Here is a 23467-nt window from a genome sequence, read left to right as displayed (position 1 = left end):
CTGGAATTGGTATCTGCCTCACATCCAACTGGCCAAAGTGTTATACCTGGCTGGGTTTAATTTGTTATTTATGTCAGCTTTGCATATTTGTAAGGTTCAAGGGTTTATTGCCCTGGCCTGACCTTGCCAAGTCAGAGTTAACATGTGGTTCTCTGGTAGCAGTTTCTTTCTAATAAACTTTACTTGAAAGAACATATGTGATAGATTTTGCTCATGATTAAAAAGAACAGTTCTATGTTCATTGCTCCACAATTTGGTTTTGAAGTTCTGTTGAAAGTCACCTCTGAACTTAAAAAATTGAAAATATTGGATATTTAAAATATTCTCTTTTAAATTTTATTCCAGACCTTTATTGTACTTTATGTTTTAGAATGTTGCCTTATTTGTGACTGTTCCAAAAGATTAATATGACCTTGTAAAGCCAAACTAAATAATGGGTCTCCAAATGGTTAATAACATTTGATAAATACCTTAATTTTGGTTGTGAAAATTACTGAAGTTTATTTAGCAATCTCTGGTTTAAAAAACTGAAAAACATTTCAATTAACATGTAAATAAATGTTTCATTTGCCCAACAATAAGATACGACAACGGAGCTAGAGAAAGTTATCTTCAATGGGCCTAGTTCCATATCATCATTCATTTTTGGAAGCTACTTTGAAAAGAGAATATATCTAATCTGTGACAATTATCTCTCAGGGGAAGAACCCAGATTCCATAGTGTCAGAAACTGGCTCCTGGAGAGAGCTCTCCTATCTAGGATGACCTGACTTCATCTGGTTTGCCAGGGATTTTCCCAGTTTTTAAACAGAATACTCCATATTCCAGAAAGCCCTTGGGTCCAAGCAAATTGAGATGATGAATTATGTTAGTGTCCCCATATCTAGCTGGAGAAGTTTCTAGATCCTTTTTCTTTAGGTTGATCCAGGTACCTGTTAAATAGAAACATTGTCCCAGAGGCTAATGGACCAAGGTGCTAATCAAGATCTAAATAAATTCTTTGGCCTGTTCATCAGAATGAAAATGAATGGAGTTCCAACTTAACTGTTTAAAGCAGACACCAATAGTAAATTGTTCATTTTGGTTCATTTCACAATCATGAAATCAGTTAATCTGGGTTAAAAGCATCATAAATGTTTTATGCTTATTAGTTTTCTTTCTTAGTATTTTTCTGCCCCTGTCTTTGTTTCTGATTTTGAAACCATGGATTCTTCATGGGGACCTCTAACCACAGCAAAAGCATCATTATATTTCCATTAAAATCTAAGAAGTAGGGAACAGAGATGGGGCTTGTCCAGATAAGGAAGGGATGTGAAAAGATAGAGCTCCTAAAGATCTACACTTTTGGCAAAATATTTATTTTCTCCAGAAAACCTGAATTGATAACTGGCATGTACATTTACAGACAATTGTTCTGATAAAGTCCTTACTTTAGATAACACTATCTTTTCGGGTCATGTATAGGTAAGCTCTCCCATGTTATGTCTTACTATTTAAAAATTAATATGCAATTAAGAAGATGATCACTTCTACAGTACGATAAAAGTCAAATTAGTTCCTAGCCATGTGGTCTGAGAATCAAGAAGAAAATCATTTGAAAATGTTAGGAAATTTAGGAGGTACATACACATATATTTATAATATACATATTTAGGATATTTCAGAGATACATATATATACATATATGTATACTTATATACATATATGTATATAAAATTCATATATGTGTAAACTTTGGAGACATATATCATATAGTATATGTGATAAATGCTTTGTTATCTACCTGCAACAATGACAATAGGAAAGTGACAGATTGAATTGAGAGAAGATAATTATCTAAGTGGATTTTTGTTTCAAAACCCCTAAAAAATACTCTAAGGTGTATCTAAAGAATAATTTTTCTAATAGTTCTGCATGACATGGAGACAATTATGCCTTAGCAGGGAAACAGAGGGATGTAACATCTCTACAATCCTCCATCTATCCTCTTTGGGTCCCCACCCCCCACCGCCACCCTTCCCCTCTCTTGTTCTAGAGCTGGAACACTCGTGAACACACACACTTCCTCACTGGAACCCTGCACTCAGAACCATGCATATTTGCATGTGCCTAGGAGGCAGTATAACACAGTGGGGAGAAGAAAAGCCAATGTGAATTGGACCATAAGTGTGTTATTGGAGGTTTATATGTTCCTTTGAAGTCTATAGGATTAGCCACTGTCAGGGAGAAGATACCAAGCTGAAGAGTAATTGCAATAATGGAACAGACAAATGGTCTATGTCCCCATTAAAGTAATCAACACCTCTAATTTTTGAAAGGAGCTTGTTTGAAATACAGTAATTGTGATTATGTTGTCCATAGAGGCTATGAGTGATCAGCAGTTGCCAGCATTCCCAGGGCCTTTCAAGCATCCTTCTGAACAAAGCTAAGTAAAGCTGAACATTAAAGCACAATGTATTTCTGAATAACCTTATAGAGATAGTGTTTTACAATGTTTAAAATTTAATACAGTATCTAAGCAACACTTTCCATTTGTAATAATTTCTCTCTTTTTCCCCCCTAATTTTTAAAAATCTGCTTTCAATTCCTTTAACATACACATTTGCTCTAAAACCAAACAGTCCAGTGCTACTTCATCTTAATGCTGTGTCCAGACATTTTGTAGTTATACCTCCTTGTATTTCCTTCATCATTTCTCTCTGGGCTCTTCTGCTTTTCCTGTGTAGTTCTCTTCTTTCTCCTTGACCTGACTTTCTCTCTCCCTGCCTAATAATTGTGTTTCACCAAGATCGCAGTTGGAAAACAATTGACAGCATAACACCTACAGCAATTGTTTGAGAGACACCCTCATATTTTAAAGAGGAAAGGACAGTTCTCATTTCTAGAATAGATCTTTAGTGTCTTTCTCAAAAATCCCAAGGACCTAATTCTTGCAGTAAATATGCTTAAATTCCACGAGCCAAAAATACTGAGAATGCTAGTCTCATTTGTGGTCATTGGGAATTTTGGACTGACCATGTAGAGGTAAACATGAGCACTGATGTTCTTAGTTCATACCGAAGCATGGGCTCATCCCACAACTGACATAAAGAAATGGTGGAATTCCTGTCGTGGCTCAGCAGTAACGAATCTGACTAGTATCCATGAAGACATGGGTTCGATCCCTACCCTCTCTCAGGGGGTTAGGGATCTGGTGTTGCTGTGGCTGTGGCATAGGCTGACAGCTGCAACTCCAATTCAACCCCTAGCCTGGGAACTTCCATATGCTGAGGGTTTGGCCCTAAAAGGCCAAAAAAAAAAGAAAAAAAAAGAAAAAGAAATAGTATAAAATTAACTTGATATGAGATGTCTGTCATCAGCTCATTCTCTGATACCTTTCTTCAAGAAAGCAATTATTTTTTTTTTGGGGGGGGGCGTCTTTTTGCCTTCTATAGGATCACTCCTGTGGCATGTGGAGGTTCCCAGGCTAGGGGTCCAATCAGAGCTGTAGCCGCTAGCCTATGCCACAGCCACAGCAACGCCAGATCCTAGCCGCGTCTGCGACCTACACCACAGCTCACGGCAACACCCGATCCTTAATCCACTGAGCAAGGCCAGGGATTGAACCCGCAACCTCACGGTTCCCAGTCGGATTCGTCAACCACTGAGCCACGACAGGAACTCCTGCAATTCTTAATTTGAGAAAAACTGATGAAACTGCACACCATCTACTGGAACATATTTATTATTATTATTATTATTATTATTATTATTATTATTATTATTATTATTATTATTATTATCTGCCTTCATAGCATGTGAAGTCCTCCAGCCAGGGATCAAACCCATGCCACCACTGTAAACCAAAGCACAGCAGTGACAATGCCAGATCCTGAACCTCTGAGTCACGTGGGAACTCCTGACAAACCTTATTATTAATGAGATTCTTTCATTCTGATTCTCTTCACCTATCAAAGGCCAAAAATCAACACTTTTCCATTTAATCTTTAACAAGGTCCTAAGCCATTGAAACCAGTACGAAGTGAACTTTATGGACTAACATTTAACTTTAAATTATTCTCCAAATCTTCCCAGGTTACTCTCCACTCTGGTGAACCATCTTTTATGAGCAAGGGTAAATATATAAAAACCTACTGTTAAAACACTTAACAGAGCTCCTCTGTCAAGGCCTTGAACTGCAATGTCCACTCCATTTGGGAGCCTCTGCTTCTCTTTTTCTCCCTTTGTTTAAAATATGCTGACCACACAGTGACCCCTCCTAACCCATCGGTCGAAAATTACAACCAGCCACACAAACAAGCCGCTCGGGGTCAGAAGGAGCAGGGTCTGCTAAAAGTTAGTAATCATACATTAATTCCCTGACATAATTAATCAAAATGAACCACCGTTATCTAGCAAGAAACCTTTAACCTATTACAAAGGGGTCAATTTGCGAACCACTTGAGCCTGGGAGTTTGGTACAAATAGCATACGCCCTTCATCCGGGATGCCCTAAGTAGGGAAAAATGCCTTTGAAGTTCCAAATCTACTAGATTTAGATATAATTTCATCAATCAAGTTAAAAGCCTGCCTCCCTCCAGAAGGATTTCGTGGAGCTCTGTCAACCAGCTTCATTGAGTGGTGACTGAAAATCCATTTGTAAGGCTTTTTCAGTCACAAGTTGGCTCGAGTTGGTCTGACCTGACAAAAGAGCCAAGGGTTTATCAAATTGAAGAGGAAGAAAGATTTGTAGAGGAACTCGTTCCACCCTCACGAGGAGAGTAGTAAATTAGATATTTGTTATGTGCCTGAACTGGTGTATGTGTCCATTGACCTTTCTTCTGAATATCTAGTACTGAGAAGATGAAGGCTACCCATTGTTTGGGATCCATACTTAACATGTGCAGTCAGAGAGTAGGAAAGCAATTGGAGGAATTAAAATTCTTCAGTTGTTATTCAGAGAAGTTTTGGTTTTTTGGGGGGTTTTTTTTTGTTTGTTTGTTTGTTTGTTTTGCAGTTTTACATGTGTACTAAGGGAGAGTTTGCCCTCTAGGGACGCAAGTGTCCTGATGGGGTCTGTACAGGTGTCTGTTTGCAGAGAACAGAGGAGCATGAACTATGACTCTTTGGATTATCTTCCTCTCACATGTCACTTCTTACATCTCCAGAGACTGATGGTGTTTCCAAGGGCCTCAAAGTGTCTTCAACAGGAGTTGGCATCTTTCATATGTTTAGAGACATATTTTTTTTTTTCACACACATCATTTTAGAGTTTGAAGCCATTAAAAACCAAGGAAAGATAACTTGGGGTATCATCTGTGTTCTGAAAAGAGCAAATAGATCAGTATCCACAGTCACAACTTTTGAAGGAAAATGAGGGCAATCAGTTTTGAAATGAACTTCTGTCAAAGCGTTGATACAACTCTAACCAAAGTCACTGGAGAAACTGATCCCAATAGGAAGGGTCAGATTCTTTGTGATCATTTACCTCAATCCTGGAAGGAAGGTTCAACCCTATTGATTACAAACACTTTTTCAGGCAATTTCTGTTTTATTTACTTTCCCATTCTTTGAACAAGTATTTTCCACACTATCACAGTGAACATGTATTTCACTGAATCTGACTGTCCCTGCAGGCTGTTCTAAAATGTCCCTGAATCCAGGATGAGGAGAACCCATCACTGAGCTTCTTCTTGAGATTGATAGATCACCCATATTCCAGCCACTCCCACACCAGGGAGGCCTTCCTTCTAGTCAGTACCGGTTTGTGCTCTCACTAATGTCTGGATGCCCCTCCCCTATCCTGGCCACTTCCAGTCCTGTTGCTCCTGGGACAAGTGGGGCCTCTGGTGGGAAATGTGAGATCTGGGCCTCCCTGCTTGCCTGTCAAACTGCAAATCAATGTTGCTGGGAAATGCGTGTGTGGATGAAATACAGTGCTGGGTGGCCTGTACCTCTCCAGAACAATCCCAACAAGAAGTCACGTCCCAATGGCCCTAGCTTCTATTGTGCAGTGATGAGAGAGGCTGCTGGCATCTTGTAAGTTGTCTGTGTCTTTGCCCTGGTTCACGTCAAGTACTTTCCAAGCATATGAGACAGACCACATGATTTTATATATTTGCAAGAGTTTCACACCTTGAGACAAGATCCGGATTGTACCACAGATCTGCAAGGAAGAAAAGAGTATGGGAAGAAACTCTGAAATGACTACTATTTTTTTCTCTAGGAAGATACAAATCAAAGCCAAGAAGGCTACTCATTACAACCAGCTCATTGGAGCCCTTCCGCAAAGTTCTAGTCAAGTGTTTAACAAGGAAAGAGGGAATCATAATTCAGCTTAGTTTATATCTTCCACATTCTCCCACTGAAACAATTTATTTTATTTTTTTTTTAGGAACAATCTGAGGTATTTATTTTACAGTCATTAAAACCAAACAAAGGAGGTATGCTGTTAAATTGTGAGAACATTTACTTATACTCTAGAACACTTAGCTCAGGGAAGAAATGTTTAGCACTTCACCATAGGCCACAGTTTTAAACATTATTTACAAAAATTTGAGGATACTATAGTAAGATCTTCAAAATATAAATACTTCCTGGAAAGAGAAGACAGGGAGCCTCAGACCAATTCCAACAGTGCCTCTTGGAGTATCTCCAATCAGGCAATGTACTGTCCCTAGAGGGAAGGCAAGATATTGGTAACAGATTTGCTGGAGTCAGAAGAATTTCAGTTCAAATCCCAGCTTGCTAGAGTTTCTGTTGTGGCTTAGCTGTACCGAACCCAACTAGTATCCGTGAGGATACAGGTTTGATCCCTGGCTCCACTCAATGGGTTAAGGATCCAGCATTGCCATGAGCTGTGGTATAGGTTACAGATGTGGCTCAGATCCTGAGTTGCCATGGCTGTGGTGTAAGCTGGCAGCTGCAGCTTCAATTCGACCCCTAGCCTGGGGAATTCCATATGCCACAGGTGCAGACCTAAAAAAAAAAAAAAAAAAAAAATCCCAGCTTGCCTCTGACTAGCTGTTTGATCTTAGAATGGCTCTATGCCTCTCCAAGCCTTAGTTTTGCCATCTGTAAATTGGAGACATTAATTCCTCCTTTATGAGATTATGAAGATCAGAGGGTATGTTGTTTCATCTAACCAGTGGAAAATATTTTATTCCTTGAAGATTTACCCAGTACAAAGGCTGAATAGTTGTCATTTCTCTCAATTGTACATTTCTCTGAATTGAATTCAAGGTCTGACTCCCCTGGGCTACATCATATTGTTCTCACTGTTCACAGATGAGGAATTTGGATGTGAAGCTAAGCTACAGAACCCAAAGGGAATTCTCTCTAGGAGGAATTGGCTCCAGGTATTAAAAATACTTTTTTGGCACTCCTGTCATGGCTCAGTGGTTAACAAATCCAACTAGGAACCATGAGGTTGCAGGTTTGATCCCTGGCCTCACTCAGTGGGTTAAGGATCCAGCATTGCTGTGGTATAGGTTGCAGAACGAGGCTCAGATCCCGTGTTGCTGTGGCTCTCGTGTAGGCCAGAGGCTACAGCTCCGATTAAACTCCTAGTTTGGGAACCTCCAAGAAAAGAAAAAAGAAAAAACAATCCTTTTTTTTTTCTATAACAATACCCCCAGACAAGATCATTTGGTGTCCCAAATGATCTCCAGAGATACTGGGAAATTCTCAAGTTATTCTCAGATAAAAGGGATTTATTTAAATAAATTCACTTCAGTTTTAGAATTAGTCTGTGCCCTATGTGGATTAGACCTTGGTGGGTGATGAGGCTATGGCATGGAGACAAAACTGGGTGTTCAAATCCCCAGAGATTGTTAATCCTTTTAACATATGACTTTTCTGGTTTTCTTAATTTCTCATTGTAAGGATTTCCACATCTTTCAACCTGATAAATCAAAAACAAGATGTATTCTGGGGCTAAAAATATCAGGAAAACCTAGGGACTTGTGCTTGCGTATATGTGTATATCTCAATGTTAGAAATATTTATTTTTCTCACTTAGGTAGTGGTTAAGCATTGGGGTGATCCCTACATTAGTTTGTCACAAACCACTGTCAGTGGTGGAAGCCAGCAGATACAGTGTTTGTGAGACTCCTTCTTTTACCTTTCTTTTCAGCATCCTTTGATTACAGCTCTCCTTAGTGATCTACCAACACTGACAGATCTGAGCCCTGCTTACCAGTGGTTCTTAACATCTCATGGGATGACTACTCAGGAAGCCACCTCAAGCTTCTCTGAATAAGGCTTGCTTAGCCTCCTGACATCCTTTGCCCCCAAAGACTAGAGATGGTGACTTTCCTAATTAAATCCTCGGCAATTAAGAAAGTCATGCATATGTCCCTCACAAATGAGAATGGGTCCCCTCCCCAAGATATTAGCTTTAAGCAATGATAATCCACCTAAATATAAAATCAATGCACAGCATGGAGATTTTGGCAACTTTTTCAGAACCTGTAGATGTTGGGGACAGAGGGAGAAAGAAGGGGAGAAAGAGAGAGAGAAAAAAAGGAGGGAGAGAAGGAAGGAAAGAAGGAAGGAGAGAAGGAAGGGAAAAATAAAACAAAGAAAGCAAAAATCGACTTCCCTCCAAAACTCTCCATTAATGGTATACACAAAACAAAGACCTCCATCATTTTAGATGATTTCCAAAATGAAAACATTATTTATTTGGTTTGGTTGAAAAATCCACCCAGGATCTTCCTTTTTCTAATTGAAAAGAGCTGAGTAGTTTTCCTATTTAAAACTGTGGTGAGAATGCTTCTTGGAACCCTTTTCTGATACACGCACACCCTCCAGCTTTAACAAGCGTGGGCAATGAAGAAATGTTTTTAAAAAGAGTTTATTGTCAAAATCAATGCAAGGCCAGTGGTTGGCACAATGACTGTGTTGATTTGGGGGGAATTTGTGGAACTTCATCAGAAAATTTATAGAATTTCATCAGAAAGTGCATTTCTGAGAGAGGCCAATGGACCATCAATAGCAAAGTCTAAGACCTAATGTTTTTATATTTATGAAGAATACTGTAGATAACATCTCCCACCAAGTCTTGGGAATGCTCCATCTCCATGGGTTGCTCTTGATCTTCTGAAAGTTCTCATTTTATCCATCCACAAACTCTCGGCTTTTTCAAGTCTCCTGGCCCTTCCTGGTTTCTGTCACAAGTTCAATTAGGTTATTTAGACACTTCGGACATTTAAATTCTTTGTTTGTGTGTGTTTAAAATCAAGGAAATGTGTCATGGAAGGTTACCAAATCCATGTAATTTACCCAAGAAATGAGTCTACTGGGTAAATACATATTGAGGCAATTTTTAAAGTCATATTTATTTACTCTACACACCTCGGTCTGTGGAATAAATAAATATTTGAGCTGTGCACTCTGTGTTAAAGCACCTCATGAAAATGTATGTTGACACTAGATGTGCAAGAAGAATCTCTCTTCTAGGTTTTATATCTAAGCCGTTTGACTTTGGGGGGTAGAAAAAAAAAGGAGCAAATGGAACCGTTTTTTATGGGTGTAATTACCTAGCCACATTCTTTACCACCCCCCACCTCCCACCAACACCCATCAAAGCCTATTTAAGATCACTGTCTGAAACTTTCCACAATTTTTTCCCTTTTATTTTCAAAGCACTTCAACTGGACCAAAAAAAAAAAAAAAAGTGCTCTGTAATTAATTCCTTTCCATCCTGCCCACACCTCTTTCTCCAGGAGGTATCAAATCATTTCAGGAGAGTCACGTGTCCAGAGTTAGATACATTTAAATGGATGGATCTTAAAATCTGGAGTTGGCTTTCTTTGTTCTGTTCGGGAGACCTGGGAGTAGTACCCTTCAGACATTTTATTGATCTTTCTCCCCCTTTGGCTCATACATGCTAATTGTACCTCTGTAGCAAAACAATCTTATTATCATGTTAATTAGTGGGAGGGCTGTTGAGGTTTTCCACTTCATTACCTACTAATTTCAAGATAAATGAATCCACAGGTTCCTAAGTAAATAAGGTCACCTATCAAGCACTTGTAAACGTGTTTGTAAACAGGGAGGGGGGGGTGGAAGACAGAAGGCAACTTGTTTGGTTTTCAAATGAGTGGGCCGGTTGGGTTTGGCTCTGGGGGGAGCTGGGAGTCCCACGGGGGTGGCCCGGTCCCTGAACTCATTTGTAATGGATAGGGAGCGTTTGCTGTCCACCTGGCTTCTCAGTGGGGCATTTCCTTTAGCGCTCTCAAAGGGCTCTTTGTGGCCTGATTCATTCTGTGTGTTGGGCGCTCATCGCGGTTGCTTTTGTAGAGAAAGCCCCGAAGTGAGGTTTACACTGGGCAGGAGAGCTTTGAAAGGGGCTGGCCAGTGGGTGGTGGGATTACAAATCACACAGTTGCTGGTTTCCCACCCTTCCTCCCGTTTGGGGCCGGGTTGTTCCTAGTTCCTCTGCCTTCAAACCCGTAGAAGAATTAGTTACGAGGGGAATTCGAAAATGAGGCCTGCCAAATAGCTCCGTTATTTAGACTGAAAGAAAAAAAAAATGAAGAACAAACAAAAACAAAAAACAAACAAACAAAAAACTCTGGGCACAACTTCCTTTACGCTTTTATCCATTTATCTTTTTAAAAGGTCAATACAAATGAGTTACTGTTTTGGTTTTTAATCTCATATGGATGTTTGCACATAAAAAATACAAACTAAGGAAAAAGTTTTACACTTTTATCCACCAGGAGATGCCTGTTTGGAATTCTGCGAGGGTTCTATTTTGTATGTGGAACCTCCAGAGGCATCCTCGCCCAGCAATCTAACTGGTATCTGAAATACTGAATTCTCCCTTTTTTTTAATTAAGATAATAAATTGGTCTTAAATTATCCCTGAAATCAGACCAGTGTTGATTACAATGGGGCTCATGCTGTGACAGCTCAAGATGATGTTATTTTTATTCCTTTTCAACGAGATCTTAATCTCTCCCTGCGTGTAAACAAATTGTCACTGTAACCTTGTTCTAATCTCCCAGCCGAAGACCTTTAAAGCATTGGGAGATAACAGATCAGGCCAAGATTTCATCAGTTCTTCAGCTTGGGCTGATAGGACGTGTTTCGCTCCCACTGGCTCGGTCTTTAAACATTGAAGCAGAGTTAATAACTACACCTTACATGAAAAGCTCCACTGAAACCTTTGAGAGCAGTTATGTGTCGTGAGTTCCGAAAATGCAAGCCAGTGGTCTGAGTGAGAAATGCCATTGCTTCCAGAAGGACCTGAGCCCACCCAGCTGCCCATCCTCAGCCTTCAGCTCCCTGTCCCCAGGGCGCAGTGGGGGAGGGGCTGCTTGGGAGAGGGAAGTGGAGGTGAGACACAGAGAGGCTCAACAGAAACAAGACAGAGACAGAGTGACAGAGAGAGACAGAGAGACAGCGACAGAGACAGAGAGAGAAGAGATATCCAGCCCCAGACAGGGAAAGAGAGAGAAAACAGGGGGGTAAAAAGATTCAGCGAGTGTGAAGAAAAGAATGAGGAAGCTGGAGAGTGTGACAGCTGGAGAAAATGTTTGACCCAGCAACTTGTAGATGCAACACAGCAAACTCCTTTGCTCTCCTTTTCACCTTGCTGATGTGCAAAAACATTCCAGAAAGAGGGTGGATTGTATCACCTTCCCAGCCATTTCAAAGTGTCAGTGTGTGACTTTCTATTCAAGCTTATTCTTGCATGCCATGAAAGGGACATTCTATAAATGTCTCCAGACACTGATGAGCAAAAAGCAATTACTAACGAGATGTCCAGTGAACTCCAGGTCGGAGCTTCCAGATGAACTCTTTGACTTGCTCATTTTGAAGTCAGTGAAGAGACAGGACTTCACAGACCCCAGGGAGAAATACCAAGAAAATCTACAGCCAGGGACCGGAGTGTGGTCTGGTGGAGAGGGTGAAGGGTCTCTTTGAAGGGCTCACTCCAGCTTTTAGCAGAACTCACCCAGCAGAACTTTTCAGACCCACTTTGACAGGTCTTTTCAATTTGACTTCTCCTCTCCTGTAACTCTCCAAAACTTCTTGGCTAATTTTGTTTAAAAACAGGACTTTGAGGCTTACCGGACGATTTTCCCTTCAATTAGTAAGGGGGTTCAGTCGCCAAAAAGGGTGATTTACCATTGGAAGAGCAAGCTCAGAATTCGCCTAGCTTCTAAAGAAATCTTAGGAAAACCCGTCTTTGTTAAATGGACAAGTCCTGGACACTGACTTAGCTGTGTAACTTCTGAGGATCGGAAAAATGGGCGAAATAGTAAAATCCTCCCTCGAAACTGTTGCAAAAATCAGATGTGTTAATGTAGATAAAATATGAAAGATGGTGTCTTGCACATTAAAAATAAAGAAAATGAAGCTTTTCAATGCTTGTTAATTTTTAACCCCCACCCCGACTACCACCCCTCAGAACACACCAGAACCCAATGTTTAAGTACCTTTAGTCATAGAATAAAAGCATTTGCTTTGAGGTCTGGGTAAACACCTTTGCCCTCACAGACAAATAGGTAGTTTCTAGAAGGAAATGCTTGGTGATTTTCAGGCGTGCTGTGAAAAATAGTCCTGCATAGAAGAAATTTTTTCCTGGGTCAGGGGTTTCTTTTTTCTCTAGTTTCTCCAGATTTTTTTTTTTTCCTCTTTAAGAAACACTGGCTTTTATAATATTAGGTGATGTTTAACTACCTGCTGGGTATTAGTCTGCTTAATTTTATTTTTCATTAAGTCAAAGGATTTGCACATAATTGGCTTCCCTCCGGGCTTCCATACCCACCTGTGGTTAGCAGCTACCATTGGGATATAGCATCCAGACAAAGGTGGCTTTGCTTCTTTTTCCTTCTTTTTTTTTTTTTTTCTTTACAACTTTTGGAGACTTACGTTAGGTCATTGGTTTACTTCATTGTTAACAATAATATTTATGGCACTTTTTCTGAATGTAAGAGTAATACATTCATTAAAGAATAGTTGGCAAAAAGAAAAAACATATACATATAGTTCCTACCATTTATTGAGCACTTATTATTTGCAAGACCCTTGTAAAGTTTATGCCTTGCAGGCTTACCCACTTAATTTTCATAACAATTCTGTGAAATAAGTTAGCTACCCAAGACCACAAAATTACGAGGTGAGAGTCAAGACTTGAATATGCATCTGTCTTTCTCTAAAGGGAATGATTTTTATCCATACTATGATATTATCTGTGACTGATGGGTAGACAGGCAAGAGGCATGCACTTATACAGAGGAAAAATAAAAGCATCATATCCACTCTTATCAAGGGAATCTTTCCTTCTAAAGTGTAGTTAACTGGAGGATGCATTTGGGCCATGCTGGCTGATAGCACAAGATTTTGTCAAACACGTAAATGTTACAGGCCTGCTCTCATCTATTAAGAAATAGGACTTTGGCTGAGTAGTATTCCATTGTGTATATACACCACATCTTCCTAATCCAGTCATCTATCGGTGGACATTTGGGTTGATTCCATGTCCTGGCTATTGTGAATAGTGCTGCAATGAATATGGGGGTGCATGTTGTCTTTTTAAAGGAGAGTTTTGTCCGGATATATGCCCAAGAGTGGGGTTGCTGGGCAGAATGTTGCCTTCGGGATGGATTATCAATGGGATCCTGCTGTGTAGCACTACGAACTCTGTCAAGTCACTTATGATGTAACACGTAATGTGAGAAAAAAGAATGTATACATGTAAGTGTAACTGGGTCACCATGCTGTACAGTAGAAAAAAAATATATGTGTAATTAAATGATTAAAAAAAAAAAGAAATAGGACTTTGAATGTTTTAGTCTGTTTGGGCTGCTATAACAAATTACTCCAGACTGGGTGGCTTATAAACAGCAGAAATGTATTGTTCACACTCTGTAGGCTTGAAGTCCAAGATCTGGGTGCCAGCAAGGTCATGTAAGGATTCCCTTCTGAGGAGCTGACTTATTCTTGTATCTTCATATAGTAGAAGAGAATCAGGACCTCTGCAGGGTCTCTTTTATAAAGACACAAATCTCACTCCGGGGGGCTCCACCCTCATGACCTAATTACCTTCCAAAGGCCCTACGTCCTAATGCCATCACCTTTAGGGGTTAGGATTTCAACATATAAACCTGGGGGGGGGGGCGCCTACAAAAATATTCAGACTACAACATTAACTTATTTACCCTCTTTGTCTTTTCTTTCATCATTTGTAATAAGGCATTCAACTCACAGGTGATATGAGGATTCAATGAAAAAAAATGTTCAAAAACCATTGAGCACAATAACATAATTTATACACACATACCAACTACCATCACATAGATATTACAGAATCAGAATGGCATTCTATGTAGCTTTCATTCTCTGGTCGTCTTTTTAAATTTAACATTACCTCCTGACTATTTCCCGCTTCAGCTAATATTCTTTTAATAGCAAAGCATAGTTCTTTCTTGCAGTATCACCATAATTAATTTAGTTTAATGATTCTTTTATTATTATGCATTTGATTTAGTTCAAATTTTTGTCATTTTGAATATTTTAATTTAAACTTTCTACATGAAACCTTTGAGCATCTTCTGTTTTTTTTCTTATATGAAAAATCATTTACTAAAAGATGTGTGCACATATTCACAGCTTTTTGTAAATATAGCGGAATGCTCTTTTGAAAAATAATGCAAATTCACACTAATAAAACGTTTTGCCTTGGTGAATAAAAAATGGTCAACCTATTTTAAATGTCTCTTTGATACATTAATTTTCTTTACAAATAAAAAGAATTTTTATGGCTTTGATTGCCAATGTCAGGAAAATGTTTCACATTTCTATCCTCTAATTGCCTATGTCTCTAAGTTATCAGTGTGTCATTCTCCCACCTCCCATTGGTTTATCTACTTAATTTTTAAGAACTTCTTAACAGACTCTGGTTTTTCATTTTAATTGTTGTTGTATGTATATCATACACAATTTCAATATTTATGTAGTTGAATGTCTATTTTTTATACTTTCTCACTTTGCCTTTATACTTAAAAGAGAATATATTCATCTATATTTTCTCCTAATTATTTTTTTATTTTATTTCAATGGTTACTGGTCCTTGAGTTTAGTTTTCCTTTTAAAGGAAAATTGACATAGAACCTACCTAATACTATGTTCTCGGGGATGTATATAAATTATCTCATTTAATTCTCAAAAAAATAAAAATAAAAAACACAGTAAGGCGGCTGTTAATATGCTCTTTTCACAGATAAGGAACTGGATTTGTTCCAAGTCTAAGAAACACCATTTGGCTGAGTTGTGATTCAAATTCAGATGTACTTATTTCTATATAAAAAAAAAAAGATGGGGCTTGGAATCATATAATTGCCTAGTGTCTTTATCACTAGGAAATGATAGGTAGGAATAGGAGGAGGTGTACAACTCAGGAAAAGCTGGAAGAGTGGATCGATAGATGGATGAGTGGGTGAATTAATAGTTTAAAAAGTGATTTATCAGCTTGACAAAAACGGCTTTCTCTGCTTGGTAGACTGTTAGTCTGGTTTAATAATCGCCTCACAATTTTCAGCCTTCTAGTGGGCCCGGATCATTATGGCGAGAGACTTGAGCGTCATGGAGTCAAAGTGACAGGCATAGATGAGAGTCCATATTTCCTGAGACCAACAAGTAATCCTTTTATGCCAAAGCCAGACACAAGTGAACACTATATTCATTTGTTTCCTTTTTCAGCCACTGCGTAGTGTATGGAAGTTCCTGGGCCAGAGACTGAATTCGAGCCAGAGCTGCAACCTACACCACAGCTGTGCCTGGCTGGAGATCAAACCCGCACCTCAGCAGAGACCAGCCAGATTATTAACCCACTGGCCCACAACAGGAATTCCCAAAAGGGAGCACTTTAATTGGGTGTTTTGCAGTGGTTAATAGCCAGTGATCATGAGGCTGATTGTCTAAGTATGAGTCTCAGCTTTCTTGCTCTGTGATATCAGGAAAGTAAGTTACTAAACCTCTCTGTGCCTCAGTTTCATCACATGGAAAGTGGGAATAATAACAGTTATTATCCCAGCATATCTTTTTATTTTTTTCCAGACCAATGAATTAATAAATGCAAACCCCTCTAAACAGTAATTACCTGACACTCAATAAGTGCTCAATAAACGTTGCTAATCATGATCACTTACGATTTTCTTTCTTAATAAAGTTATATTTGATTTGTAAGAGTGACTGTTTTAACAGCAGGAACATCGCATAGAGGTTTTCCTGGTTCAGGAACGTAGCCCTACATACTCCCAGAAAAAAATAAATATAAGAACAGAGAACTACCTAAATAGACTATGATTATCCTTAAGAATTCAATCTCACAGTTGTTCTGAAGTTACGTGAGCTCCATCTAAATTTCCTAAAATCATTAGCCACAGCAGAACTCATGTATAAGAGGTCACAATTCCGGTACTTGTCAAGATTGCATCTTAAAGATGATCACATTTTGAATTTGGAACAGTTGTATAATGAAGACATCTGATGGGCTTTGGCATCTTGTTGGGAAGTAAAACTTAAGAAACCAGTTAGTCAACAGCATTATGAGCCTCTAAACCTAACTGTCTGACAAGTTAGCATGCAAGTGTGTGTGCATGTGCGTGCGTGTGTGCAGCACAGACACAATCTTAGATTATCTAATGTTGGAAAAGCAGACAATGACAGCAGAGATGATATAATAGTCCCATGTGTAGGCACCAGGAGACTTTCTGGAGAGAATCCCTGAGATCATTCGTCCAGAAATGGTCTCCCCTATCTTATCCCATAGAACCCCAGCTGCCCAGTGCAGCCCGCACAGTCAGAGGGCAAAAGAGACACCCGCACAAACAAAAGTGGCATGAGATAACCACAGTTTGAAGTTTACAATAGAGCAGCAACCTATCTCTGGATAAGCAGAGTCTGCAGACTCCTACTTTTCTTCTCGGATTTCTGAAATCTCTTCCCTTCAAATGTAATCTACATTTTGCTTCTTCCACCTACCTCGCCATCACCACTATTCCAAACAAACGCCCAGGAACTTTGATAGTGGGAGAATGTTTGCTTTGGTGAGAGACTGGGTGATAAGTCACTTTACACTGAGCTGACTAAAACTGAGAAAGTCACAATGTCCCTTGTTAGTGATATTAATTTACAAAAGTAAAAAGCTTAATCATTTAATAGCTTCATGGCAGCAACACCGGATGATGTTATAAAAACAATCATCCATATCTTATAAGAAATTGATTTCTCTCTGGTACTGCAGACAGGCCAAATTGAAAGTATGTACTAAAAAACTTATAACTGCTCAGATAACAGCCAAAGGGAAAAGGGACAACAGTGAGTAGCTGAATGTGTATTTTAGCTGCAAAGACACCTATGTTTACTGGAACACGAAAAAACTATCAAAGAAAAAGACAATTTTAACAAAAGAATCTTGTATATTGCCTTTTGAAGAAAAGTATAATACCCTGAAAAACAAATAATATATTTTATAACAGTGTATTTCAAACAAACACAGATGTTTAGAACATGATGTGATGTCTATGAGTGGAGTAGGAAATAAAAACATTCTAAACTAGTACGCACTGTGGTACTATAAGAGGGACTTTCATGTTTTTCGACAAATCTCAGAGGACTGGATATACTAACAGGTTGCTTTGGGATAATGGAAAATATGATCTCATTAGCACCAGGTTTGTTATTTGTTCTATAACAAAAAAAGTAAATTACAATGTATTAATGCAGTTAGTGTTGTTTTTAATGTGCATGGGGATATAATAAAAGTTTTATTAGGGAAGTGTGATGGCCTGTTTGTGCTACAGTATCAGCATCCGGCACTGTTTCAACAGCCAATCATGTGGCCCAATGGAACGTTCTCATAATGATGTAATAAAATTTGACTCTGATATTGTAAAATATGTTTATGGTAAGGCTGTTGGGATATTTTTATGCAATCTTATTAGAGCAGGTGCCTAAACCTATTATATTTTGTAGTCCAATTTCAGTGGAATTTTTTAAATGTCAAATTCCTAATGTGGAGTTTGAATGCTGAAATGATTACATCATGATGCATAACATAATATGCAGCCCCCCTCCTCCAGGACTCACTCGTGTGAGTGAGCACACAATTCCCATCCAAAAGCACAGGTCTAAGCAGGCATTTTGTCAATTGACATAAGGCCATTGGCCATACTGTGAACTCTTTCTCTTGAGCCATTAGATATTTTCTAAAATAATGACTACATTTTCCAAAATAATGTAACTCCTTAATACTTTCCTGGGTCCTCTTGATAAGGGCTAGTGCATTCTAGCTGTTTTGCTGCTTCTGTTGCTGACAACTTTCCCCCTCTGACTCATCGTTAAGACCTCAGCAGCAAGATTTGGGATATAACATGTCCATGAGAGGCAAGTTGACCAGAAAATCCAAAGAAAAGATGAACTTGCACAAAAGTATTTTTCCCTCCATGGACACACAAACACACACTGAGGCCCCTCACAGGAGCCATATCAATAGCTTATAATTCATAGAGTGAATGAAACTCAGGCACAGCTACATTGATGCAGTAGAAAACCCCTGGCCTGGGAAACAGATGCTATGAGTTTTAGATCTTTTCTTTGGTCAAGTCCTTTCACCTCTTGGTCTACTTTCTCATCCGTAAAATGAGGTCTTTAACCACCAGCAGAGCTTTAAGTTCCCTTTTTGGTTTGTTTGTTTTTTGTTTTTCCTTTTTTGTCTGCCCTGTGGCATGTGGAGTTCCCAGGCCAGGGATCAGATTCTTGCCACGGTTGCCACCTATGCCACAGCCCTTAACCCATTGTTCCAGGCCGGGGATCGAACCTGCATCCTGGCACTGTAGAGATGATCCTGATCCTGTTACACCACAGAGGGAACTCCAGAGCTTTAAGTTCCTTTAAATGAATGCTCCTCTATGATGATTTAATATATCCCATCACTTTTGCCTTCATGCTTTAGCTTCTGAGAAAACCCAAACTGAAATTAATGTTGACTCAACAAATAACAGTTTTACATGCATGCATGCCAATGTCTAGACACTAAACTCCAGAGTAGTGATTAGTCAGTGGCCAAAGCCCCCACTTTTTTGGAGCTTACCTTCTAGATGATACATAGAAATATCTCCACCTACATTTTAGGAATAAAGTGAGGATCCGTGTCCCACATGGCTTTGGAACTGGTTATTTCATCTAATTTATCATTCAGTTATCTTTGCTGTAAACAATCTCAAATTCTTTTTTAAAAAAAAAAATACATTTTGAGTTTATTTTTGTGTATGGCTATGGTGTTAGAGAGTCTTTCTTTCTTTCTTTCTTTCTTTCTTTCTTTCTTTCTTTCTTTCTTTCTTTCTTTCTTTCTTCTTTTTTTGGCCTCCCGAAGGCATATGGAATTCCCAGGCTAGATCCAAGCCACAGTGTGGCCCAAGCCACAACTACATCCCTAACCCACTGTGCCAGGCCAGACTCAAACCTGCATCCCAGCACTCCCAAGATACCATAGATTCTGTTGTGCCACAGCGGGATCTCCTCAAATTCTTTTTTTGAAAAGCAGGAAAGATCTTAAATAAAAATAAGTAATAACTTTGACCACTATAAAGAGCAATACACATGTCTAATACCCGAAATCTAAGTATAAATTACAAAGAGGATTCTGGAGAAGAATTGTGTTGTTGGCAATGGCATCTTAAAAAAATTAAATTAAAACCCTGCATTTCTTTAATTGATGAAAACCTTTAAAGGAAGAGAAGAACAGGAATCTGAGGGTGGTATAGTTGTTGCAACTCCTATCGCCGAGGAAGGGCATTTAGGAAGAAGCATCAGTAAGGTTTTTTTCAATCCTTCCTACTTGTAATGCACAGAGCAAAGCCTGCAGGAAAACTGAGCTACAAAAATTACAAATGGTAATGCTATTATTTGGCACATAGTTGCCAAAGGCATTCGATATAAAGAATTTACAGAGGTGTCAACTGATATATAGCAAACATACAAACAGTCTCAGACACTGTAAAATATGCAGGGAGAGCTGGGGCAAAATATTAGGCATATGAATTATATTTTTTGCCATGTAGGCTGAGAAAGTACTTGCTGGGCACTGTAGTTAAAATGAGCAATAAATACTAGGGCTAATGCTGCCAATGACTTTTAGGAAGGGGAGGGGTTTCAATTCACCATAATTTTGCTTTTCCAAACCATATTCCCAGCCCATATTTTGGATAGTGAAGTGATCAGACTATTTCTTTCTGGTCTGTTATACATTTAAAACAGGTTTCAGTGCCCCCCCCCTTATTATTTTAACACCAGGATTTGTTTGGGGAGCCAGACATGTGAAAGGAGAACATGGATAGCTTTTTAGGATCCGCCTTTCCCCCATACACCCTCCCTCTCCAAGATAAGGTCTTGCACTGGAAGCCAAATATCAGTCTTCCTCTCCCCTCTCTGTGACATTTCTGGATAAGAAAGGTGGAGGTACAGCCTGATTGGGGTTGGAAAGCATTGCAACTGAAAGAAGTGGTTCACTTTCTCTTTCCGTAATTCCGCTTTCTGAGAAACATCAGCTTGCAGTGGAGTATCGTTACCTAGTGTTAAAATAGCAGACTCTGCTAATCCCCCATCGCAGTCAAGGCAATGAAAGGGCAAATATTTTCCATTGAAACTGTTTATAGCAATCTTTGGTTCTACTCTGTAAATCTGGTTAGAAGACACCATCTTTCTTTAAATTCAAGGCATTTGATTTTAACAATTTGATTTCAGTTAAGAGTGCCAAGTTTTGAGAAGGGGAGTTCAGATAAAGGAGAACTAAGTGTTCCCTTTGCAGCTCAAGGGTAATGAACCCGAATAGTATCCATGAGAACTCAGGTTTGATCCCTGGCCTTGCTCAGTGAGTTAAGGATCCAGCATTGCCAGCTGTTGTGTCGGTCACCGACGTAGCTCGAATCTGGCATTACTGCGGCTGTGGCGTAGGGCGGCAGCTGCAGCTCCAATTTGACCCCTAGCCTGGGAACTGCCATATGGCACAAATGCAGCCCTAAAAAGACCAAAAATAAATAAATAAATAAATAAATAAATAAAGGAGAACTTACGTGGGAAGGAGAGAAAAAGCAGAAGATCCTTCTACGTATTGGATATTTATCCCAAATATTTGAAGTTGCAAGATAGTTATGATGTGCCTAATTCCCAAGAGAAAATAAAGTCGTGTTTGTTTAGCTTTGGGATAAGTGTGATCATTTTATTTGTCTGTCAATGTGTCTTCAGTTGCATTTCACTCAGGCTGAGTTTAATATGAATCCGTGAACCCTGAGAACTCACCTGACTCCAAATTCCCATGTTGCAGATGGAGAAGCCAAGATCAAGTCAAGAGGAATGATGAGGTTGTAACTCAAACCCACAGCGATGGCTTGCAGCCTGAACTTTCTCCACACAGTTCAATATGCGAGGGGCAGAGAATACTGCCTGGCTGCTCTCTGGATAGGTCAGGGATCACCTTCAAAGTTAGCATTTCAGTTTAGATCTTTAACAAAACTTGAGTTTTCAGATGAGACCAATTACAGGAGCAGCCCATTAAGGCCACATACATGGGGCAGGAATGTTTCATTCAGCTGAGCCCTTAACAGACAAGGCCTTCCCATGGATGTGCTCACAGCTTGACAGTCTGCCACTCCAGGTTGTAGGTCCAAGGTGACATACGTTCCCTGGGCTCTTCCTGTGGTTCTGAACTTGGACACCATGTTCTCTGCGCATCTGTGCATCCAATGTCCCACCTGAGAGCCTCAGCCATTGTTTGTCTCCATATAGTCTTTTAGGGTTTACCATGTTCTTTCATAAATATGATCTCATGTTTAAAACAAATAATCTAAGCAGCTTCAACAAATGAAGAAACTGAGGCTCGGACCTGGCACTCTAGATTCTGGCCTTCAGGCTACTCAAATAACTAAGTGATTTTAAATAGTGCAAGTTCAATAAAATTGAAGGATGAAGTTGCCTCTTCTAACTAACAATTATTATTCTAGAAAGTGTGGTAATACTTTATATAAAGGCATAGATTTACAAAGCAGATAAATTTGAAAGCCTGTGTTTGAACTGCAAAGGAACCGTATATTTTTCTTTTTTTCTTTTATAATGATTTTAATTTTTTCCATTATAGCTGGTTTACAGTGTTCTGTCAATTTTCTACTGCACAACAAGGTAACCCAGTCACACATACACATATACATTCTTTTTTCTCACATTATCATGCTACATCACAAGTGACCAGACATAGTTCCCAGTGCTATTTTTCTAAACCACCACGGTCTTTTTCTAAACAGTCGCTTCTCCTCAAATTCCTTCTCCTTGAAGGAAAAAAAGGTCTTAGTTTTCTATCACATGTTATGAGTATATCTGTTATACTAACTGAAATATATCTTCTGGAATTTGAATAAAAAATTATTTTTATAAATATATATTGAGCACCTATTATGTGGTAGATTCTGTGTCAGATCCCCTAAACTCTAAGAAAATAAAATAGTCCTCCCCCACAGAGCCCTCAAAATCTATTATCAGTGCTCTATTATATGCACAAAATATATCTTGCAGATGATTAGCCAGGCACAACAGCTTCTATTGCACAAAATAATCATAAGATTCATATATTTTAAATAAGGAAAGTCTCAGTCATTTGAAAGTTTTAGGAAATGTCTAATAATGAAGGTGACATCAATGCCTAACTATTCTTCTCTCTTTGTCAAAGTCAGTTTCCATATATGGTACATGAACTTCATACAGGATAGACTTGCTGATCAGTATGAGCTAAAGCATGTTTAAAAAAGCATATCAGAAAGCAAGTATGTGTGAATGCTGTTATTACAGGAAAAGGCAATCTAATTTGTAGTGTCAGTAAGAGATCCACAGACCATAGCACTTTCTTGTATTATTAACAAATGACTTAGGGTGCTCCTTGTAACTGAGGTTGGAAACAGTTGCTATGAGAGCCAGGGGATATGACTGTATTTTTACCAGTTCACCTCAGGACATGATTAGCCATTTCACTTTAAGATATTTTAAATCTGTAACAACAAGAGAGAGGAAGGGAGAGAGACAGAGAGACAGACAGAGACAGAGACAGAATAATCTCTTTGCCACCTGTAGAAAGTCAAGAAACACTGTGCCACTTAAGTCACCATCCCTACCAGTTCAGACCTCTCCTCAACCTTCTTGGCAGTTTGTCTGTTAGGCTCACAAGGGGCTGGGCAGAGCTAGTTAGATTCAAGATGAATTAAAGTCTGATTTCCCACAATATTCTTGCAGCCCATGAGCTACTGAAAACTCACACTTCTCCAAACAAGGGGCAAAGAACAGTCCTGGGAAAGATGGGACACTGGACACCCAACTCCCTGAGGGCAGGACTCAATTCTGAGCTTTGTCTACAGGGAACAGAGATGGAGGCATGCTCAGAGAAGGCAGCATCACAGCCTTCCCAAACTCCTTTTTATTTCTGGAA

The sequence above is a fragment of the Phacochoerus africanus genome, chromosome 9 (assembly GCF_016906955.1).
Source record: "Phacochoerus africanus isolate WHEZ1 chromosome 9, ROS_Pafr_v1, whole genome shotgun sequence".
NCBI lineage: Eukaryota > Metazoa > Chordata > Mammalia > Artiodactyla > Suidae > Phacochoerus > Phacochoerus africanus.
Note: the sequence above shows the minus strand (reverse complement) of the source record.